The sequence below is a fragment of the Thalassophryne amazonica genome, chromosome 2 (genome assembly GCF_902500255.1).
Source record: "Thalassophryne amazonica chromosome 2, fThaAma1.1, whole genome shotgun sequence".
Classification (NCBI taxonomy): domain Eukaryota; kingdom Metazoa; phylum Chordata; class Actinopteri; order Batrachoidiformes; family Batrachoididae; genus Thalassophryne; species Thalassophryne amazonica.
In genome coordinates, this window is record NC_047104.1 from 32218577 (window position 1) to 32241871 (window position 23295).

General features: G+C 45.3%; 1 protein-coding gene and 1 pseudogene across 1 annotated transcript in view; one reads left to right on the plus strand and one right to left on the minus strand.

Moving 5' to 3' along the window:
• The window catches only part of trpm5 (transient receptor potential cation channel, subfamily M, member 5), a 106609-nt gene that overhangs the window by 57869 nt on the left and 25445 nt on the right, over positions 1 to 23295 (minus strand).
• On the plus strand, positions 13917 to 23114 carry LOC117501409 (annotated as a pseudogene).

Sequence of the window (23295 nt, forward strand, 5' to 3'; positions counted from 1 at the left end):
ACCCCCCCCCCCCCCCCCCCCCAAAAAAACAAAAAAAAAACAGCAACAAAAAAACAAAACAAATGGTACACCCCCATGGCAGTATGTAAGTATACCACTCGGGCTGATACAAATACGAGGAGCATGATACAGGGCATGGTACATAAACAGACATGTGATAAGCTATTTATCAGATATTACAACAATAATAAAGAACAAGAACCATAGAATTATCGTCAACTCCATTTATCAAGTTCCACTGGAGAAAGGACAAGGAGCCCTCTCTTCTCCTTCTTGGTTCCCCTCAGTCATTCAGTGAGCAAGTTCACATCACTTTCCATTTTCCTGGTGGTGTTCTTGTTCTTATGTCTCTCTATTAAGTCATGAGTGTCCTCTTCACTCACTTCTTGGTGTCTCACAACTTCAGTATGAGACTGAAGTTGTAGAATTCTCACCTTGACCAGACATATTGGTTGAATGAAATGATCTGATTCCTGTGTCAGAATCCTGCACTTGTCACCAGGGTAACACAAAATGGGTGTGTGTCATTGGTGGGGCTGAGAAAAGTGTATGATTTATAAGCCCTATTTTTTTCTTGTATCTCAAGAGTATAGGGCAGATTTTTGTTGTAATATGTGATAAATACCTATATGTGGCAGGGAGAATTACATATTTAGCAAGAAATCACTTTTTTGAAAATGACTTTAGGAAGAAATGAATGAAAGTGAATGAGGCAGCTGCCACAGGAATTATACAAACCTACCGCATTGTATCCCCACAGTATGACAATGAAATCATGCTTGCAATCTGTCTTCCAATAGTGTGCATATTGGTGGTAAAACATCTGTTGTGTGTAGTAGTTGCTTTTGAAGTGTAATAATTTTGCCTATAATATACATTGAGTAATAAAAATGCAGGAATGCATTAATGACACACCACAATTTAAAAATATTTGTTTTGACTACAGTTTGAGCTCAAATGCTGGTGTTGCTTTAATAATCCGTGTTTCTTTTTCAGGAATATGTGAAAACATTTGTGACAACGCAATCATCATTGGAGAATTGATTGCTCAAAGGCTTCACTGATTAAGTTTTAACATGACTGATATTGTAAAAAATGTAATTGTCCTTGAATGACATGCAGGATTTTGAATCATGCACATAAATGAAGTGCTTATCTGAGCACAGTGGGAAAAAAGCAACAAAAGCACAAGTCTCTGCTCCAATCTGCCAAAAGTATTCACAAAGTAATGAGTCATTATTGTGTTGCTGTATTGTTTGTTTGTTAGATTGAATTTATATGTTCAGTTAGCTGTTTTTCAGTTAGCTTTATATACACTTAACTGTTTTCATAGTAATAAATACATTTTTAGATTCAGATAGTGTTATTTTACGTCAATTTTACAATTTTACTTTGTTAGCTTTATATCCATTTAGCTATTGCTTTGCATGAAATTATGTTCATAGTGATACATACATTTTTAGATTCAGATAGTGTGATTTTAAGTACATTTTAGATTGCTAGCTTTATATTCATTTAACAATTTGCCAATCTTTGCATTAATTTATGTTCAGTTACCTGTTTTTCAGTTACTTTCAGATTCAGTTAGCTTTATACACACTTATCTGTTTTCATAGTGATAAAGGTTTTGACTGTGATTGTTTTAAATGCATTTAGATTTGGTTAGCTTTATATTCCCTCAGCCCCAACCAGTCCCAGCAGAAGACTGCCCCTCCCTGAGCCTGGTTCTGCTGGAGGTTTCTTCCTGTTAAAGGGAGTTTTTCCTTCCCACTGTCGCCAAGTGCTTGCTCACAGGGGGGTCATTTTGACCGTTGGGGTTTTTCTGTAATTGTTGTATGGCTCTTGCCTTACAATATAAAGCGCCTTGGGGCGACTGTTTGTTGTGACTTGGCGCTATATAAATAAATAAATAAATTTGATTTGATTTGATATTCCGTTTGTTAGCTTACAAGCTATAGTTACGTTGCGCTAGATGAATTGTTTTTGGTTTAGATTGAGTCAGATTTATTTTCAGTCAGTTTTAGATTGTTTCAGGTAGGTTTTCCTGGAGCTGCATTCACTTTGGTTTTAACTAGGTTGGCTTTGTGTTTTTGTTGTTTTACAACACAGATATTGTTTATTCAAGTATGGCAGTGGTAGGTCCATGACCTATATGGGATCTAGGCGCTCCCACCATCACGAGCCTCCCAGCTGACTGGGTTATAGCAGTGGGTAGATGGAACTCAATAGCCCTGTTAAGGCGGTCCACCTAGGGGAAGGAAAACCCTGATGTTAAACCCCCAGCCTGGGTTACTGCCCCCGTGCCTCCGAGGAAGGTTCTTTAGCCAGAGGCTAGGAGAAGGTCACTCTGATGTAAAACCTACAGCCTGGTGGTCGCCACAGCTGTCTCAGCTTGTCTGTGCCACTGTGGAGTGCCACCTTGCCTAAAGAGTGGAATTGGTGTGCGCAAACTGATCCCCACTTTAAGCAACGAGCGCAGGCAGGAAGGAAAGCCCTGCAGCGATGGGAAGAGGCGAAAACAGCAGGTGCATGATGGCACTGGGAGCTGCAGTCTCGATCCTGCATGCAGGCGGCTCAGGAGCTATGGTCGTTTGATTGCTGACCTGAGACAACAGCATCATCCGGCAGGGCCCTGGGTGACCAAGCAGCCCTGTTTAGGGATAGCCCTGCTTGCGCCACATGGAGACAGACCTAGAAAAGGTGGTCTAAATAAGGCTTGTCTCACTAGACCCGGTTGGCTCACCGCTGCCAACGGGCATCACTACACGCGGTGCGAAAAGAAAAACAATGAACCTGAAAATTGCGTGCTGGAATGTATGCACAATGATGGACTCAGACAATAGCGATCGTCCTCAAAGACGCTCAGCCTTAGTCGCCAAAGAGCTAGCAAGGCTTGACATAGACATTGCTGCACTCAGCGAGGTGCGCTTTGCAGACCAAGGGTCACTCACCGAGGAAGGCACAGGCTACACACTGTTCTGGTCAGGGAAGGCTAAAGAAGATCGTCGACTCTCAGGGGTCGGGTTCATGATTAAGAGCGCCATAGCACATAGGTTACACAGTTTGCCAGTTGGACATTCTGACCGACTCATGTCACTCCGGCTCCCCATCAACAACAAGGATTTTGCCACTATTGTTAGTGTGTATGCCCCAACCATGCAGGCCGACATCTGAGTTAAGGAGGCTTTCTATAGCGATCTGCACAACCTTCTACAGCGCTTTGACACCCAGGACAAGCTCCTCATCATGGGAGATTTCAACGCCAGAGTGGGCTGCGACTCTGATGTATGGAAGGACGTGCTAGGGAAACATGGCATAGGCAACTGTAACGACAATGGCCACCTGCTGCTGGAGTTCTGCTCTGCACATGACTTGATAATCACCAACAGCCTGTTCCAACAGAAAGAGAGATTCAAAGCAACCTGGAGACACCCACGCTCCAAACACTGGCACCTTCTGGACTACGTTCTGACGCGACAGCGTGATAGAAGAGACGTACTACATACCAGGGTGATGCCTAGTGCGGATTGCTATACGGATCATCGCTTGGTCCATTCCAAGATTGCTTTCACTTTCAACCCCCTCCTAAGAAGAGAGGCCCACAGTTTAAGAAGCTACAAGTCCACAAGCTGCAAGACATAGACACAAAAATGGAGTTCCAGGCCAAACTAGAGGAGAGACTGGGTGGAGAAGAAGGCCTGCCTGACGACCCTGAACAACAGCGGATGAGATTAAAGACCATCCTTCAGGAGATGGCAGCAGAAGTAGTGGGCTTCTCAGCCAGGAAAAATAAAGACTGGTTTGATGAGTCTGATGCACAGATCCAGGAACTACTAGAAAAGAAACGTGCATGCCACAAGACTCTTTTAGCTAAACCTGATGACCACTCTGCCAAGACAGCTTACAGAAATGCCTGCTCCAAACTGCAAAGCAAGCTCCGCATACTGCAGAACGACTGGTGGCTAGCTTTTGCGGAAAAGACACAACAACATGCCGATGCCAGAGACATGCGCTCCTTTTATGAAGCCCTTAAGACCATCCATGGGCCAGCACATCAAGTGCAAGCACCCCTGCACTCCTCAGACAGCTCCACCCTTCTGATGGACAAGGAAACCATTATGCAGCGTTGGTCAGAACACTTTGAAAACCTCTTCAGTGACAAGCGCACTGTGCAAGAGTCATCAATTGAGAAGATTCCCCAGGTGGAGGTGAAATGGGAACTTGATGACCCCCAACACTTGAAGAGATCCGAAAGGCCACCACGCAGCTGAATCCAGGGAAGTCTCCTGGCATAGATGGCATCCCAGCAGAGGTGTACCAAAATGGAGGTGAGGCAGTCCTCGACAAGCTTCAGATTCTCTTCTCCAGTTGCTGGGAAATGGAAATGGTTCCACATGACCTTCAGGATGCGGTCATTGTCTCCCTGTACAAGAACAAGGGCGACAAGTCCGACTGTTCTAATTACCGGGGCATCACTCTCCTCTCAATAGCAGGTAAGATTTTGGCTCGAGTGCTGCTCAATAGGCTTACCCCTACCATAGCGCATGAAAATACTCCCGAGAGTCAGTGCGGATTTCGGGCCAACAGGGGAACCACCGACATGATCTTCATCCTGAGACAGATCCAGGAGAAGTGCAGAGAACAGAACATGGCCCTTTATGCAGCCTTCATAGACCTAACCAAGGCTCTTGACACGGTCAGTCATGAGGGTTTGTGGAAGATTCTTGCACGCCTTGGCTGCCCTCCAAAGCTCCTCACCATCATCCGCCAGCTGCATGAAGGCCAGATGGGACAAGTGAAGTACAACAGGACTCTGTCCGGCAGCTTCCCCATCTCAAATGGCATCAAACAAGGTTGCATCCTCGCACCCACTCTGTTCTCCATCTTCTTCAGCATGATGCTTCGTGAGGCCAAAGAAGACTTGACAGACAGCATCTATATCCGCTTCAGAACCGACGGAAGTCTGTTTAACTTGCGGTGCCTTCTGTCCCACACTAAGATCACAGAACAGCTAATCATGGAGCTGCTCTTCGCAGATGACTGCGCCCTCGTCGCCCATATGGAGCAACCCTTGCAGCACATTGTCAACTGTTTTGCTGAAGCAGCAAGAGCCTTCAGCCTCACCATCAGCCTGAGAAAGACAGAAGTGCTATATCAACCGGTCCCCCATACAGCATATACCCCACCCCAAATCAACATCGAGGGTACCAGCCTGAATGCAGTAGAGCACTTCACGTATCTTGGTAGTGTTATCTCAAACGACGCATCTGTTGCCAAGGACCTAGACAGTCGCCTTGCCAAGGCCAGCAGTTCTTTTGGTCGACTCTCAAAGAAAGTCTGGCAGAATCATGCACTGCGCCTTTCCACAAAAGTGCAGGTCTACAGAGCCATTGTGGTCCCTACCCTCCTGTATGGAGCTGAAACCTGGGTTCTGTATCGCCAGCAGATCAGATTACTGGAATGCTTTCATCAGCGTTGTCTCCAAAAAATCTTCGGGATCAAGTGGCAGGACTACGTCTCAAATGAGGACATCCTTACCAGAGCCAAATTGCCCAGCATGGAGTCTATTATACTCAAACAACAGCTTCGTTGGGCAGGTCACGTAGCCAGGATGGATGATACACGCATGCCGAAATTAATTCTCTTTGGCGAGCTCAAGGAAGGGAGACGAAACCAAGGGGCCCCCAAAAGCGCTATAAGGACCAGCTGAAGAAACAGCTCTCCCTTGCAGGCATTCAGCATCAGTCATGGCAGCATCTAGCTACAGATAGACTCAGCTGGCGTTCCAGCATCAAATCCGCCAGCCTGAAGTTTGAGGCAGAAAGAAGTGAGGCCTCACGCCAGAAGCGTCAAAGACAGAAAGAGCGGGCAGCAGCACAAGCCCAGCCTACTCAAGTGTTCATTTACCCCAAGTGTAACAGGTCTTGTGCATCCCGCATCGGACTTTTCAGCCACCAGAGGGCTTGTAGAAAATAAACTAAAAAAAGAAAAAGAAAAATGGCCTTCCCACTATCCTCGCAAGCAAGGAAACTGCCAACAATTGTTTGTTTACATTATTATGGTCTTACATTGTGCACGCCATACTGCTTGGTGCAAACCAGCCCTGATATTTTCTTTCTGTTTGTCAGATTTCTTTTAGTCACTGGCTCACGGACACTCTCTACACGCTCAAAGGTCAGCATGGCGTGCGGTCATTGTTGATCCGGGACCTTGTCTGACTTTCACAAGACTTTGGAAAACCATGTGACGGTGAACCAATTCCGATTGGACACTCACATTGCGCACATCATCACACAGCTTCTATGAGGAGTACAAAGATGGCTGATGGCTGGCTCGAAGGTCTGCGGAGTTAACTTTTCAGCAAAAAAAAAAAAGTAAGTTTCTATCTCATATCATTCAAAAGTTATTTCTAATTTAGTAAAGCTTGGTCTTAGCCGTCATATACGACGGCGTCGGCCCCAGAGGGTTAATTAAAATTGCTGGAACTGGTATTGGACTACCATCCTATTGACTTTTGTTTTTTCATTTATCTTTGATGTCTTTTTAGTAGAATGCAATGGGCCCCAAACCTGGGGTCTAAAGTTGCATCCTAGGTTCTAAAGTTATCTTAACCAGATCTGGCATTGTATCCGAGGGCTCTCTTCAAGATGGTGATCGTTCCCTTAATCGCAGACAACTGCACCTCATGTGCACTTGGGTGACCGGGGATTGCCTCAAGGTATTTCTTCAGGTTCTTCTTCATCAGGCCTGTTGCTCCTACCACAACTGGAATGATATCGATGTCTTTCAATGACCATGTTGTTCTTAGGTCATTTTTTAGGTCTTGGTATTTTGAGATCTTTCCCCTTTCAGCTCGATTCAGGCCGTAGTCATTGGGGACTGTCACATCAATGATTTTGGCTGTTTTCTCTTGCTTGTTCCAGATGACAATATCAGGTTTGATTGCACCTCCTTCTATGTGTCTTCCTGCTGGGATCTCTTTGTCGTAGAAGATCGTTATTTTTCCATTGGATGAGACTGGTGTTGGCTCGTGCTCCCAGACATGTTCTTTGACTTCCAACTCCAGTTCCTTGCAGATCTTCCAGTGGAGATATTGACAGATCTTGTTATGTCTGGATGTATAATGCCCATCTGCCATGAGGATCTGGCATGCTGATGTTAGATGGTTTACACTCTCAACAGCTGTATGACAGAATCGGCATTTATCATTTTGTGATTCCACGTGTTTCATCTGCTTCCTAATTTGTTATTCACCATAACAAAGCTGCTCAGAATGCTTGTTAGTTGAGTTGTCTGGTCAGATCTGTCTGTTTGCCATAACGTCTGGAAAAATGTGTTGGAGGTTGAACAGGAACGATGATGGTAAACGTCCTATTGACATGCAGAAGATGCATTTTATTGTATTTAAGGATATATGGAGAAGCATGGTTTGATCCATAAAGTACTTTGCAGCAACACTGGATTGAGATTCCTCTTCTTTAATGAACAGCTAATCAATATTCAAATGTTTAATGGTGCTTGAGGGATTGATACAGCAAATGTGTGCATGAGAATTAAATTGATAAACCAATGTGAAATAACACTCAGCCTTTCTGGTGGACCTCATACATCTGCAGGGAAATCTGAATGAGTAATGATGTCTATAGATCAGATTTTACGATGTTAATCTTGGGTTCATAGCTGTTCATATATTAAATACTCATTTTTCCTGCAGCTTGCAGGGGCAACTGTACTGAGGTCGCCAACATGAAAGACAGACAAAGCAATAACATTATGGCACGAGTATGCATTTCCCAGCCATTGTCTGAGTGTAAAGTATTTATGCTGGATGAGGAACATGCAGTAGGTACAACAATAATTACAGCTAATGTTTGAAATAAGGCATAAGAAAATAACACGAGGGCAACAAGTTAATGAAACATTCAAAGATCAATAGGTCTTATTTGCTTGGTGTCATGACAGTCATTCACAGATGATCAATGTCAGTTAGGTCCACAAATATTTGGATCTTAATGACACTGTTTGTTCCAGTACATTGGAGCTGGCAGTTCCCCAAGGTTTCTTTCAGAATGTAAATGCTAAATGGACGTTATTTCTATAATGTGTTTTCATCTGAAGGTTAAAGTGATTTACAGTGAGCCTTCACATTAACACACACACACACACACACACCCACACACACACACACACACACACACACACACACACACACACACACACACACACACACACACACACACACACACACACACACACACACACGTCATACAGGGCAGCACAGTGGCTTCATGGTTAGCACTGTTTTCAAATGGAGAGAAAGTCTCACGTTCATGTTCCTACCTGGTCCTTTGTGTGTGGAGTTTGGATGTTCTCCCCGTGTTCGCATGGGTTTCCTCTGGGTGCTTCCGCTTCCTCCCACTTCCAAAGACATGTAGGTTGGGTGACTTGATAACTCTAATTGACCTCTAAATGGAATGAACTTGAGGGTGAATTAACTTGTCTGTCTGTATGTGTGTCTGTCCTGCGATTGACTGGAGGCCAGTCCAAGGTGAAACCTGCCTCTCACCCACTGACTGCTGGGTCCTATGAGCTTTAACTAGCATTAGTGGGTTTAGACAATAGATGGATGATTTCATAGATTAGATTATACATTTTCAGGTGGCACATAAGATCAGCAAGCCAATTTTGATTTTGGGCAGTGTCTGTGATGACCTGTGGTGCTCTCCGAGGAGTATCTTCTACATCTGGTGCAAAGACTACCACACCAACATCAGCATCTTGGCTGTAGCCAAACGTCAGAGCACAGAGTGTGCCATCATCAAGAACCAGCTTCGTTGGCTGGGTCACATTGTTAGGATGGATGACAGCTGACTTCCCAAACAGATCTTCTGCTCCCAGCTGAGTGAAGGAAAGCAGTCCAGAGGAGGGCAGAAGAAACACTACAAGGACCTCTTGAAACACAACTTCAGGAGCTGCTCCATTAAGAAGAACAAGCAAGCAACCAAGCCAGCTGGCAAGCAATGATGTACACGGGAGTGGAAGCCTTTGAAAAAATGTGGACCAACAACACAGGGAAGAAAGAGGAAGAATAGAGCGATCCTGATCGGTCGAAGCTTCCTGCTGCAACCTCATGTAGTGTCTGTCAGAAGCAATGCATGCCAAGACTGGGCCTGTTCAGCCATCTACGCATTCACAGTCCCATCCAGGAATCGTTCAAGAGACAATCTTCCTCAGCACCAAGGGATTGCCATGACGACAATCTGCCCAGCTTAGCTTGGTGTGTTTCCCAGTAGCTTTGTCCCTTACAGACTTATTTGGCCCAGTGTGGCTGCACCCTTCAGTCCTCCCAAGGGTGGCACAGGGCTGCTGAACTTGGTAGGTGAGTTGAAATTATACTACTCTGGCTTCCACTGCGCTGGAAGGTGTATTTTCAGACCCTTATTATGTATTTTCATTTTCATCTATTTGTGAAATGCAGCTATAATTTACCAATTTTTACACGGGATGCTCTTCCTGATGCAAATTCTACTCATTTATCTGGGCTTGGGACCAGTGCTCAGGATGGACTTCCCTATACAACTTGTGGTTAAGTTATAATATCTATGCATGATATATTATGCATTTCATATATTTTATATCATATTTTGTATCTTATATTGTATAAATTAATGTACAATTTTTGTAATTTCTTTTACTCTTTATGATATTCTACTGTACTGTACTGTGACTCTAAAGCTGTTTAATATCTTATCTTTTATGGCAATTTTCTAAACAGTGTTAAATTAATTCTTTTTCTGAAGACAGTTTGCAGTGGACCCTTAAATACTTGCTGGAGTGTTAATTTAACACTGCAATATTTACTGTACAGACAAACTGCAGAAATTCAGCTTTATCTTGAAGGTATATTGGTGAACGGTGGAGGAATTACAGCGTATTTTTGTGTTCCCATCTGTCTGTTTTAGAGGTCAAATGTAACCGGACATAACATTATAAATAGTGTTTGTTTTTAACATGTTACACTAAATCCCCTTGCAGTCACTATGTGCTTGTTTTTTCCTTCAACCAAACTTTCAGTGCAGCTCTCGTCAGTTACTGCTTTCTATCGGGTATTTTTCACTTTCCGTTTTGCCATCAGTAAGTAAAATGCTCAGCTGAATTCAGGTCAGGTGATGGATTTGGCAATTGCACGTCTTTGCTTTGGCTGTTGCATGCTTTGGGTCACTGCCCATCTCGACTGTGAGCAGACAATTTACTGTCACCCTAATCGTTGCAGAATTCATCCTGCTTCTCATGCCAAAAATCAAATTATCAATAAATAATAAGGAACACATTAATTTCCCTCTAATGCACCTCTTTTAAGACTCACAGGTGAGTTGCGTATATCTTACTTGGTGCATTTACAGCACGCTCCAGATTGCACAATTTGAAGTAGTTACATGTAAATACACTTAATGGAAACATGCATTTAGAAAAAAACAAATGCTGCAAAAGAAACACTTTTTTCTGCTATTCCAGGTCACATGACACACAGAACAAATCTTAAAATACATAATGAATGGAGAGAAGAACTAAGACTCATTTGAACAGCTTATCTACAAGGTAAATAATAACTTAAACACATTAAAAATCTTGGAACCATATCTGTAAATGATTGAAAAGAATGATTTGTAAAAATGATGTGTATGCGCTTCTGGTGCCTTTTGATTGACAATGAGTAAATGGCAGAGTGTGTTGTGGAAACAAAAACAGCATGCCATTTACATTATTTTTGCAAATTTGGATCACACTTGGGCAGCACGGTGGCTTAATGGTTTGCACTGTTGCCTCACAGCAAGAAGCTTGTGGGTTTGATTCCCGCCTGTAGCCTTTCTGTGTGGAGTTTGCATGTTCTCCCCGTGTTTAGGTGGGTTCCCTCTGGCTGCTCTGGCTTCCTCCCACATCCAAAGACATGCAGGTTGGGTGACTGGATAACCCTAATTGACCTCTAAATCGACTGGAAAGAAAGTGTCAGTAGGTGTGCGTGCGGGTGTGAATGTGTTTGTCTATATGTGGCCCTGTGACGGAGTGGCATCCTGTCCAGGGTTTATTTGGATCCTGATTAGCTGCAGCTCTTCCTCTGGTTCACAAAAATGCATTTATATATATATATATATATATATATATATATATATATATATATATATATATATATATATATATATATATATATATACACACACACACACACATACACACAGGGTGGGCCAATAAAATGTTACCACTTTGTGGGCCAATAAAATGTTACCACTTTTTGATTGTACACAAGTTTTTGAAATGAGAACTTATTCTAAAATTTTATTTACAGACTTGTAACAGAAACATCAAATTAACATTTGATACCAAAGGTTTCCCACGTTGTTTTCTGCATAGTTCAATAATTGATGACATGTCCATGCTCCTCTTCTTTGTATTACAGCTGCAATACGCACTTTGAAGTTTGTGATGACATTGCCACATATCTCAAGAGGAATTCTCCGAATTTCTTTTTCATTTGCAGGAATTGATATTCCTGCAAATGAAAAACAAATCTTTGTTATTTTGGAAATTGTACAAATTAAAAAAGTACAAATTAAAACCCTGTGCGTGTGTGTCTATATATATATATATATAAGTTTCCCACCACAGCATGTCTGGTTATGTATCTGTGATTTTCTGAACCGAAATAAAAATTCCTAAACAAAATACAAGGTAACTTAGTGACAATAATCTTTCTGGTAAAAATGATCAGTGAATATACGTAAAAGTGTGTCTTTGACTAACAGCCAGTTTAAATTTTTATGCATTGTAATGATGTTTGTCCTATAACTGCACTTAAGTGATATATGAGCAGAATAATCTGTAATTTATTTATCATTTCTCCAGTGGCATTTGACAAAACTCCTGGGCAATAGTCCAGGTATACTAATAGTAATGCTTTAATAGCATAATTCATTGTAGTACAACTTAGAAACCTTGCATGTCTTTTATAATTGATATACCCCTGCCCATTTTGACAAAAATATTATTTATTATTTATTATTTGGGGAGGTGATGGTCTAGTGGTTAAGGTGTTGGGCTTGAGTCCAGAAGATCATGGGTTCAAATCCCCGCCTGACTGGAAAATCACTAAGGGCCCTTGGGCAAGGCCTTTAATCTCCTATTGCTCCCGGTGTGTAGTGAGCACCTTGTATGGCAGCACACTGACATCGGGGTGAATGTGAGGCATAATTGTAAAGCGCTTTGAGCGTCTGATGCAGATGGAAAAGCGCTATATAAATGCAGTCCATTTACCATTTATCTATGTTTTTTTCCATGATAATTTTGAGTCTACCATTACACCCAGCAGCTTAGCCTCATATACTTGATTTATTATCATATTATTAATTTTAATGTTTAATACAGTGTTTTTTATAATAACACAACTGGAGCCAATAATCATACAGTTAGTCTTTACTGTATTTAACATTAGCTTGTTAGATGTTACCCAGTCAGCTACCTTGTGCAGGATGTACCCCGCGTCATGCTCTATGACTGCTGGGATAGGCTCCACCCCCCTGTGACCCTTAATTGGCCTAACGGTTGAAGATGAGTGTGTGTGTGCGCACACTACACTTGATGATCTATAATGGAAAATCCAATAAAGAAAGTTTAAACATAAGAAAGTGTAAGGAACCCTGCATTTTTTGCTTTTTAATTTGCATTTTCCATATCAGCCCAGCTTTTTCTGATTTGGGGTTTTATTAATTTTTCGAGCTCAAACCCATTATGCAGCAGAGGTGATGCACTGTTTTGAGGCCGTGGTGCATCAAAAACCCTCAATGTCATGTGAATAAGCAATGCAAAGTAAAAATGTTCCCCCTAAGAAACACTTAAATAGACTTTCCCCACTATAAACCAGTTTGACAGAATTAATAACTTCTGAACTAAATATAAATTTTGAACTGGTGTACAGTTAAGCATGAATGAGCTGCAGTTCCTCAGTTTTAATGTAAATAGCCTTAAAATCCCAAAGTCTGCACCTTGATCTCATACTTAGTATTTGCTTATAAACCCCCTGTGTCAACGTGAAGTTATTTATTGTCCTATGGATTTTAGATGATCCCACATCACCTGTCTCCTTGTATCGTCAACAAGCAGTGAAGTAGAAACACAGCATGACCTTCATTTGAATAATATTCTAGGAGATAAGGTTGCGTTCCAGTTCAACTAAGTCACTGATAAATATGCACCTTGTTGGACTCCGTTATCTGGAGTGACATTTTCATTCAGTGCGACTAACTGGTATCTGCACTGCGCCAGCTTACAATGCTCTCACCATCCCTGAATACAAATAATGCAAAATGTTGTAGTGTTGTAGTCAAGTTCATCTCCTCCGAGTCTGAGTCTGCAGCCCAGTCTCACGTTTTTTTCACAAAAATTTGACTCATTTCGTGACAGGATTTTTTTAAACTCACTATTACTAACCTGACTCCTACCCCCAACCCCAACCTTAACCATAACCTAACCCGACTCCTACCCCCAACCCCAAGCTTAACCATAACCTAACCCTACTCCTTCCCCCAACCCTAACCTTAACCATAACCTAACCCTACTCCTACCCCTAACCCTAACCTTAACCATAACCTAACCCTACTCCTACCCCCAACCCTAACCTTAACCATAACCTAACCCTACGCCTTCCCCCAACCCTAACCATAACCTAACCCGACTCCTACCCCCAACCCTAACCTTAACAATAACCTAACCCTACTCCTTCCCCCAACCCTAACCTTAACCACCCTGACCCCCCGTTTCACTTTTAATTTCGTGCAGCCATCACGGAATGAATGAGAATGAATTTGTGCTGCCATGATGAAAATTAAGCGCTTTTCCTTGCAATATCCTGAAACAATAGATTAATGTATATTTCTTCAATCAATCAATCTTCAGTCAATGGACTTGGGTTTCCACCTACTGAGGCATCATCGACCACAAGGGCATACTACAGCAATCTGAACTTATTTGGAGGTCTATCCTGTTGGGGAAAGTGTAGTGACACGGACCCACAACAGGGGGCGCAAATGAACGGTCAATAGATGAGCCAAAAGGTAACAATTTAATGTTGTGAATGTGCACAATGACTATACAGACAATCTCAGAATATGATAGCAGTCAATACACAAAGGTGACGTGTGGGCAGGCTCGAGGATAGAAGACGTCTGTCCTGAGAAGAGCCGGAACCACACGATTTCCGCCGCCACCGAACCTGGTGAATACTGGAGCCGCCAAGTCCCGAATTCCCAGGTGATCACCATCCCCGACTGTCGGATCTGGTACTGCTGGTGAGGAGCACAAACAGTGAGATGTGGGTGTGTGCACACCCAGTAACAAAAACAGTCAGAAGGTGGAAAGTCACCTCCACCTCTAATCACACACACGTGCAGCTCCTGTCAACCACTTATCTGGTTGGGGTGTGAAGCGAAGCCGTCGCTGATCACACCAAACGCCAATCCCACAGATAAGGAAACACTTACAGGAAAACGGCTGCAATCAAGTTCAGACTGTTAGTCAGTGTTTTCAGTTTAGCAGAGAATTACCTTCACAGGTAGATGATATCTCGGCAATGAGGTGGAGATGACGTCCGGGTTTTATGGAGTAGTATGATGAAGTGTAGATGGGTGACAGCTGTCATGAGATAATGAATGACAGCTATCACCCCCGGCTGTGTCCGTGGCGGCAGCGCCCTCTTGTGCCTGAAGCCCGCACTTCAGGCAGGGCGCCCTCTGGTGGTGGGCCAGCAGTACCTCCTCTTCTGGCGGCCCACACAACAGGACCCCCCCCTCAACGGGCGCCTCCTGGCACCCGACCAGGTTTATCCGGGTGTCGGCGGTAGAAATCGGCCAGGAGGGCCGGGTCCAGCTCCTCTTCACCCAGGAGCGTTCTTCGGGTCCATACCCCTCCCAGTCCACCAAATACTGGAACCCCCGGCCCATTTGATGGACGTCCAGGAGCCGGCGCACTGTACAAGCCGGCTCCCCGTCAATGATCCGGGCAGGAGGCGGCGCCGGACCGGGAGCACAGAGGGGTGAGGTGACGTGTGGTTTAATCCGGGAGACATGAAAAACAGGGTGGATCCGCAGTGAAGCCGGAAGCTGGAGCTTCACTGCAGCAGGACTGAGGATTTTGACGATCTTGAATCAATCAATCAATCAATTTTTTTTTTATATAGCGCCAAATCACAACAAACAGTTGCCCCAAGGCGCTTTATATTGTAAGGCAAGGCCATACAATAATGATGTAAAACCCCAACGGTCAAAACGACCCCCTGTGAGCAAGCACTTGGCTACAGTGGGAAGGAAAAACTCCCTTTTAACAGGAAGAAACCTCCAGCAGAACCAGGCTCAGGGAGGGGCAGTCTTCTGCTGGGACTGGTTGGGGCTGAGGGAGAGAACCAGGAAAAAGACATGCTGTGGAGGGGAGCAGAGATCGATCACTAATGATTAAATGCAGAGTGGTGCATACAGAGCAAAAAGAGAAAGAAACAGTGCATCATGGGAACCCCCCAGCAGTCTACGTCTATAGCAGCATAACTAAGGGATGGTTCAGGGTCACCTGATCCAGCCCTAACTATAAGCTTTAGCAAAAGGAAAGTTTTAAGCCTAATCTTAAAAGTAGAGAGGGTGTCTGTCTCCCTGATCTGAATTGGGAGCTGGTTCCACAGGAGAGGAGCCTGAAAGCTGAAGGCTCTGCCTCCCATTCTACTCTTACAAACCCTAGGAACTACAAGTAAGCCTGCAGTCTGAGAGCGAAGCGCTCTATTGGGGTGATATGGTACTACGAGGTCCCTAAGATAAGATGGGACCTGATTATTCAAAACCTTATAAGTAAGAAGAAGAATTTTAAATTCTATTCTAGAATTAACAGGAAGCCAATGAAGAGAGGCCAATATGGGTGAGATATGCTCTCTTCTTCTAGTCCCCGTCAGCACTCTAGCTGCAGCATTTTGAATTAACTGAAGGCTTTTTAGGGAACTTTTAGGACAACCTGATAATAATGAATTACAATAGTCCAGCCTAGAGGAAATAAATGCATGAATTAGTTTTTCAGCATCACTCTGAGACAAGACCTTTCTGATTTTAGAGATATTGCGTAAATGCAAAAAAGCAGTCCTACATATTTGTTTAATATGCGCTTTGAATGACATATCCTGATCAAAAATGACTCCAAGATTTCTCACAGTATTACTAGAGGTCAGGGTAATGCATCCAGAGTAAGGATCTGGTTAGACACCATGTTTCTAAGATTTGTGGGGCCAAGAACAATAACTTCAGTTTTATCTGAGTTTAAAAGCAGGAAATTAGAGGTCATCCATGTCTTTATGTCTGTAAGACAATCCTGCAGTTTAGCTAATTGGTGTGTGTCCTCTGGCTTCATGGATAGATAAAGCTGGGTATCATCTGCGTAACAATGAAAATTTAAGCAATACCGTCTAATAATACTGCCTAAGGGAAGCATATATAAAGTGAATAAAATTGGTCCTAGCACAGAACCTTGTGGAACTCCATAATTAACTTTAGTCTGTGAAGAAGATTCCCCATTTACATGAACAAATTGTAATCTATTAGACAAATATGATTCAAACCACCGCAGCGCAGTGCCTTTAATACCTATGGCATGCTCTAATCTCTGTAATAAAATTTTATGGTCAACAGTATCAAAAGCAGCACTGAGGTCTAACAGAACAAGCACAGAGATGAGTCCACTGTCCGAGGCCATAAGAAGATCATTTGTAACCTTCACTAATGCTGTTTCTGTACTATGATGAATTCTAAAACCTGACTGAAACTCTTCAAATAGACCATTCCTCTGCAGATGATCAGTTAGCTGTTTTACAACTACCCTTTCAAGAATTTTTGAGAGAAAAGGAAGGTTGGAGATTGGCCTATAATTAGCTAAGATAGCTGGGTCAAGTGATGGCTTTTAAGTAATGGTTTAATTACTGCCACCTTAAAAGCCTGTGGTACATAGCCAACTAACAAAGATAGATTGATCATATTTAAGATCGAAGCATTAAATAATGGTAGGGCTTCCTTGAGCAGCCTGGTAGGAATGGGGTCTAATAAACATGTTGATGGTTTGGATGAAGTAACTAATGAAAATAACTCAGACAGAACAATCGGAGAGAAAGAGTCTAACCAAATACCGGCATCACTGAAAGCAGCCAAAGATAACGATACGTCTTTGGGATGGTTATGAGTAATTTTTTCTCTAATAGTTAAAATTTTGTTAGCAAAGAAAGTCATGAACTCATTACTAGTTAAAGATAATGGAATACTCAGCTCAATAGAGCTCTGACTCTTTGTCAGCCTGGCTACAGTGCTGAAAGAAACCTGGGGTTGTTCTTATTTTCTTCAATTAGTGATGAGTAGAAAGATGTCCTAGCTTTACGGAGGGCTTTTTTATAGAGCAACAGACTCTTTTTCCAGGCTAAGTGAAGATCTTCTAAATTAGTGAGACGCCATTTCCTCTCCAACTTACGGGTTATCTGCTTTAAGCTACGAGTTTGAGAGTTATACCATGGAGTCAGACACTTCTGATTTAAAGCTCTCTTTTCAGAGGAGCTACAGCATCCAAAGTTGTCTTCAATGAGGATGTAAAACTATTGACGAGATACTCTATCTCCCTTACAGAGTTTAGGTAGCTACTCTGCACTGTGTTGTTATATGGCATTAGAGAACATAAAGAAGGAATCATATCCTTAAACCTAGTTACAGCGCTTTCTGAAAGACTTCTAGTGTAATGAAACTTATTTCATTACACTATGTGATGTGAATGGTCCAATGAACCTGTCCATCAGTTTGGGGGAGTCCACCTGCAGGGGAATGTCCTTGGTTGATAACCACACCTCCTGCCCGGGCTGGTATGCAGGGGCCGGGGACTGCCAGCGGTCTGCATGGGCCTTAGCCCTCGTCCGGGCCTTTAACAAGGCAGAACGGGCGGTGCGCCACACCCGACGGCACCTCCGCAGGTGGGCCTGGACCGAGGGCACACCGACCTCTCCCTCCACCACGGGAAACAATGGGGGCTGGTACCCCAGACACATCTCAAATGGGGAGAGGCCGGTGGCAGAAGACACCTGGCTGTTATGTGCATACTCGATCCAGGCCAGATGGTTACTCCAGGCCATCGGGTGCGTGGATGTCACACAGCGGAGGGTCTGTTCCAACTCTTGGTTGGCCCGTTCTGCCTGTCCATTCATCTGTGGGTGGTACCCGGACGAGAGGCTCACGGTGGCCCCCAGTTCTCTGCAGAAACTCCTCCAGACTTGAGAGGAAAACTGGGGACCACGATCCGAGACTACGTCAGTTGGTATCCTATGCAGACGGACGACGTGGTGGACCAGGAGGTCTGCTGTCTCCTGGGCCACTGGGAGCTTCGGGAGGGCCACGAAGTGGGCCGCCTTGGAGAATCGGTCCACTATTGTGAGGACGGTGGTGTTGCCCTGGGACGGCGGGAGGCCCGTGACGAAATCCAGGCCGATATGGGACCAGGGGCGATGAGGCACAGGAAGCGGCTGGAGAAGTCCTTGGGACCTTTTGTGGTCTGCCTTGCCCCTGGCACAGGTGGTGCAGGCCTGGATATACTCCCGGACGTCGGCCTCCATAGACACCCACCAGAAGCGCTGCCGGACAACTGCCACGGTTCTTCGCACCCCTGGAAATCCAAGACTGCAGCTCTGGCTTCTGGTGGGACATACATACGATTCTTCGGACCAGTTCCGGGGTCCGGGCTCCATGCCAGGGCCTCCCGGACGGTCTTCTCCACGTCCCAGGTGAGGGTGGCCACGATAGTGGACTGCAGAATGATGGGCTCCGGTGGATCTGATAGCACAGTTTTGACTTCGTCTTCGTGTACCCGGGACAAGGCATCCGATCTCTGGTTCTTGGTCCCGGGGCGATAGGTGATCCGGAAGTCAAAACGTCCGAAGAACAGTGACCAGCGGGCTTGCCTGGGGTTCAGCCGCTTGGCGGTCCTGATATACTCCAGGTTCCGATGGTCAGTGAAAACCGTGAACGGCACAGACGCTCCCTCCAACAGGTGTCTCCACTCCTCAAGAGCCTCTTTCACCGCAAGGAGTTCTCGATTGCCGACGTCATAGTTCCGTTCAGCGGGGGTCAACCTGCGAGAAACGTAGGCACACGGGTGAAGAACCTTATCGGTCTCCCCGCTCTGGGATAGCACGGCTCCTATCCCTGAGTCAGAGGCGTCCACTTCAACCACAAACTGGCGGCTAGGGTCGGGCTGCACCAGAACTGGTGCAGACGAGAACCGGCATTTCAACTCCTTGAACGCAGCTTCACACCGATCCTACCAGGTGAAGGGGACTTTTGGAGAGATCAGGGCTGTCAGGGGGCTAACTACCTGACTGTAGCCCTTAATGAACCTCCTGTAGAAATTTGCAAAGCCGAGGAACTGTTGCAGCTTCCTACGGCTTGTTGGTTGGGGCCAATCTCTCACCGCCGCAACCTTGGCCGGATCAGGGGCGACGGAGTTAGAGGAGATGATGAACCCCAGTAAGGACAAAGAGGTGCGGTGAAACTCACACTTCTCGTCCTTCACAAACAGCCGGTTCTCCAACAAACGCTGCAGGACCTGACGTACATGCTGGACATGAGTCTCAGGATCCGGGGAAAAGATGAGTATGTCATCCAGATATACAAAGACGAATCGGTGCAGGAAGTCCCGCAAGACGTCATTTACCAAAGCTTGGAACGTCGCGGGGGCATTGGTGAGGCCGAACGGCATGACCAGGTACTCAAAATGACCTAATGGGGTGTTAAATGCCGTCTTCCATTCGTCTCCCTTCTGGATCCGAGCCAGGTGATACGCATTCCTAAGGTCCAGTTTGGTGAAAATTTGGGCTCCTTGCAGGGGCGTGAACACTGAATCCAACAAGGGTAAAGGGTATCGATTGCGAACCGTTATGTCGTTCAGCCCCCTGTAATCAATGCATGGACGGAGTCTGCCGTCTTTCTTGCCCACAAAAAAGAAACCTGCACCCATCGGGGAGGTGGAATTCCGGATCAGCCTGGCAGCTAATGAGTCCCGGATGTAGGTCTCCATTGATTCCCGCTCAGGACGTGAGAGGTTGTACAGCCTGCTGGACGGGTACTCAGCACCCGGGACCAAATCAATGGCACAATCGTACGGACGGTGCGGGGGAAGGGTGAGCGCCAGATCCTTGCTGAAGACGTCAGCAAGGTCGTGGTACTCAACCGGCATCGCCATCAGATTGGGAGGGACTTTAACCTCCTCATTAGCATTTACACCGGGAGGAACCGAGGATCCTAAACAATTCCGGTGGCAGGTTTCGCTCCACTGAGTCACAACCCCAGACGGCCAATCAATCTGGGGATTGTGTTTAATCATCCATGGGAAGCCCAAAATCACGCGGGAGGTAGAAGGAGTTACAAAAAACTCAATCTCCTCCCGGTGATTCCCAGACACTACCAGGGTTACAGGTAGTGTCTTGTGTGTGATAAAAGGGAGAAGAGTGCCATCTAGTGCTCGCACCTTCACTGGTGAAGAAAGCACCACCAGAGGGAGCCCTACCTCCCTTGCCCATCTGCTATCCAGCAGATTCCCTTCTGACCCCGTGTCCACCAGTGCTGGGGCTTGAAGGGTTAAATCCCCGCTCAGGATTTTAACTGGGAGTCATGTAGACAGATGTGTATGACCCATGTGAATGTTTTGACCCCCCCTCAGCCCAGTCTCTAAGGGCGGGCGTTTGTGTTTTGACCGTTTGAGGCAGTCTCTCTGCTGATGCTCACTCGAGCCGCAGACAAAGCACTCCCCACGGACCAGCCTCCTCTGTCTGAATGTGGCCCTGCTTGTGTCCCTAGCACCGTCAGCAGGGGGAGCTGTAGCCACATGGAGCGCTGTGGCTGTGGAGCGTGGGGAAGACGGGTCCCTTTCGGACCCGGGAGGAAGAGGGACGGCTTGTGCCTGACCACGCCCTTCGCCTCGCTCCCATCGGCGTTCTTCTAACCGATTGTCCAACCGTATAACCAAATCGATAAGCTCAGCCAAATCCCGCGGTTCCTCCTTAGCCACCAGGTGCTCCTTCAGGACCGACGACAGTCCGTTTATGAAGGCGGCGCGAAGCGCAGTCATATTCCAGCCGGACCTCGCAGCCGTGATGCAGAAGTCGACTGCATATTTGGCTGCGCTCCGACGCCCCTGTCTCATTGACAGCAGCACGGTAGACGCGGTTTCGCCTCTGTTAGGGTGATCAAAAACAGTCCTGAGCTCCCTCACAAACCCAGTATAAGTGGTAAGGAGCCATGAACCTTGCTCCCAAAGCACTGTAGCCCAAGCGCGTGCCTCACCCCGAAGCAAATTAATCACGTAAGCCACCTTGCTGGAGTCAGACGCGTACATCACGGGACGTTGTGCAAAGATGAGCGAACACTGCATAAGAAAGTCCGCGCACGTCTCCACACAACCTCCGTACGGCTCTGGGGGGCTTATGTATGTGTATGGGTGTGAAGCGAAGCCGTCGCTGATCACACCAAACGCCAATCCCACAGATAAGGAAACACTTACAGGAAAACGGCTGCAAAGAAGTTCAGACTGTTAGTCAGTGTTTTCAGTTTAGCAGAGAATTACCTTCACAGGTAGATGATATCTCGGCAATGAGGTGGAGATGACGTCCGGGTTTTATGGAGTAGTATGATGAAGTGTAGATGGGTGACAGCTGTCATGAGATAATGGGTGACAGCTGTCACCCCCGGCTGTGTCCGTGGCGGCAGCACCCTCTCGTGCCTGAAGTCCGCACTTCAGGCAGAGCGCCCTCTGGTGGTGGGCCAGTAGTACCTCCTCTTCTGGCGGCCCACACAACACATCCACTGTTTCTGTGAAGGCATCAGCCAAGCTGAAGCAGCTGGAGGAGGACAACGAGGATGCCATGTTTGTGAATGTCGCTGACATGTGGCTGGACAGCGTTGAGGTGATGGAGAAGCTCCACATCATGTCCTCAGGTTATGCTCTTATGCCTCCCACCTGTTTTGTTTTTTTGTGGAAACTTCTCTTCTGCCCCATATGGGAAAACACAGATCACGTCACTCAAAGAGTCTTTGAAGGCTCTTGCTGATACCATATCTACATATCCCAGCATTCACAGCAGTAGTCGGTTTGTGTTTGTTCCGGGTCCTGAAGATCCTGGTCCAGGCTCCATCCTGCCGAGGCTTCTTTTAGCAGATCACATCACTGAGGAGTTCATACAGAGGGTGTCATTTTCTGGCTTCACTACAAACCCATGCAGGATTCAGTACTGCAGCCAGGAGATTGTAATCATTAGAGAAGACCTGGTCAACAAGATGTGCAGGAACTGCATCCACCTGCCCAATAGTAATCTTGACATTCAAAACCATTTTGTTCGGACCATCCTTTGCCAGGGTCACTTGACTCCACTCCCTCTGTACTTCAGTCCTGTTTTCTGGGCGTGTGACTACATCTTGCGCATCTACCCTGTCCCTGATGTCATCATCTTTGCTGACAAATACAATCCCTTCAACATCTCCAACACCGACTGCCTTTTGAGGACAGCAAAATTCAAGGTCTTTAAAGGACAACTGGACATATTGCTCCCGGTGTGTAGTGAGCACCTTGTGTGGCAGCACCCTGACATTGGGGTGAATGTGAGACATAATTGTAAAGCACTTTGAGCGTCTAATGCAGAGGGAAAAGTGCTATATAAATGCAGTCCATTTAAATGCAGTCCATTTCTTGCTGCTGAATCATGACTTGCCGTGAGACCAGGTTGGAGTCCGAGTCCTGGGTCTCCAAGGCTGAGGCTGAATATTACACAGAGTCTATCATTCCCATAGATTCATGCGTAAATTCAAGTCACAGCCATGTGAGTCTGATGGGGCTTTATATATAGTCTTTAGCATACTTTCTGTTAAGATCACAGACATCACTACTTTTATCCAGGTGAAGGCATATAATAATGCTTAGGTAGTGCTAAGACTGTTTTTGAACATTTTATAAATTAGTACTTGTAGATGTAGCATAGTATATGATTGTGTGTGTGCCTGTAGTACTGTGGTAACTAGAATAGACGGGCGTTTCTTTGTTTGGCGGGAAGTAAACCGTGCAATACAATAGGTAAAAACAACTGGTCTTGAACTGCTTCAGCTTAGTCTTTAAGACTGGACAATGGCCAGGTCAAGGCCAAGACCAAGTTATTACATAGCGAAGCCGAAGCCAAGGCATCAAAAATAAATAAATAGATAG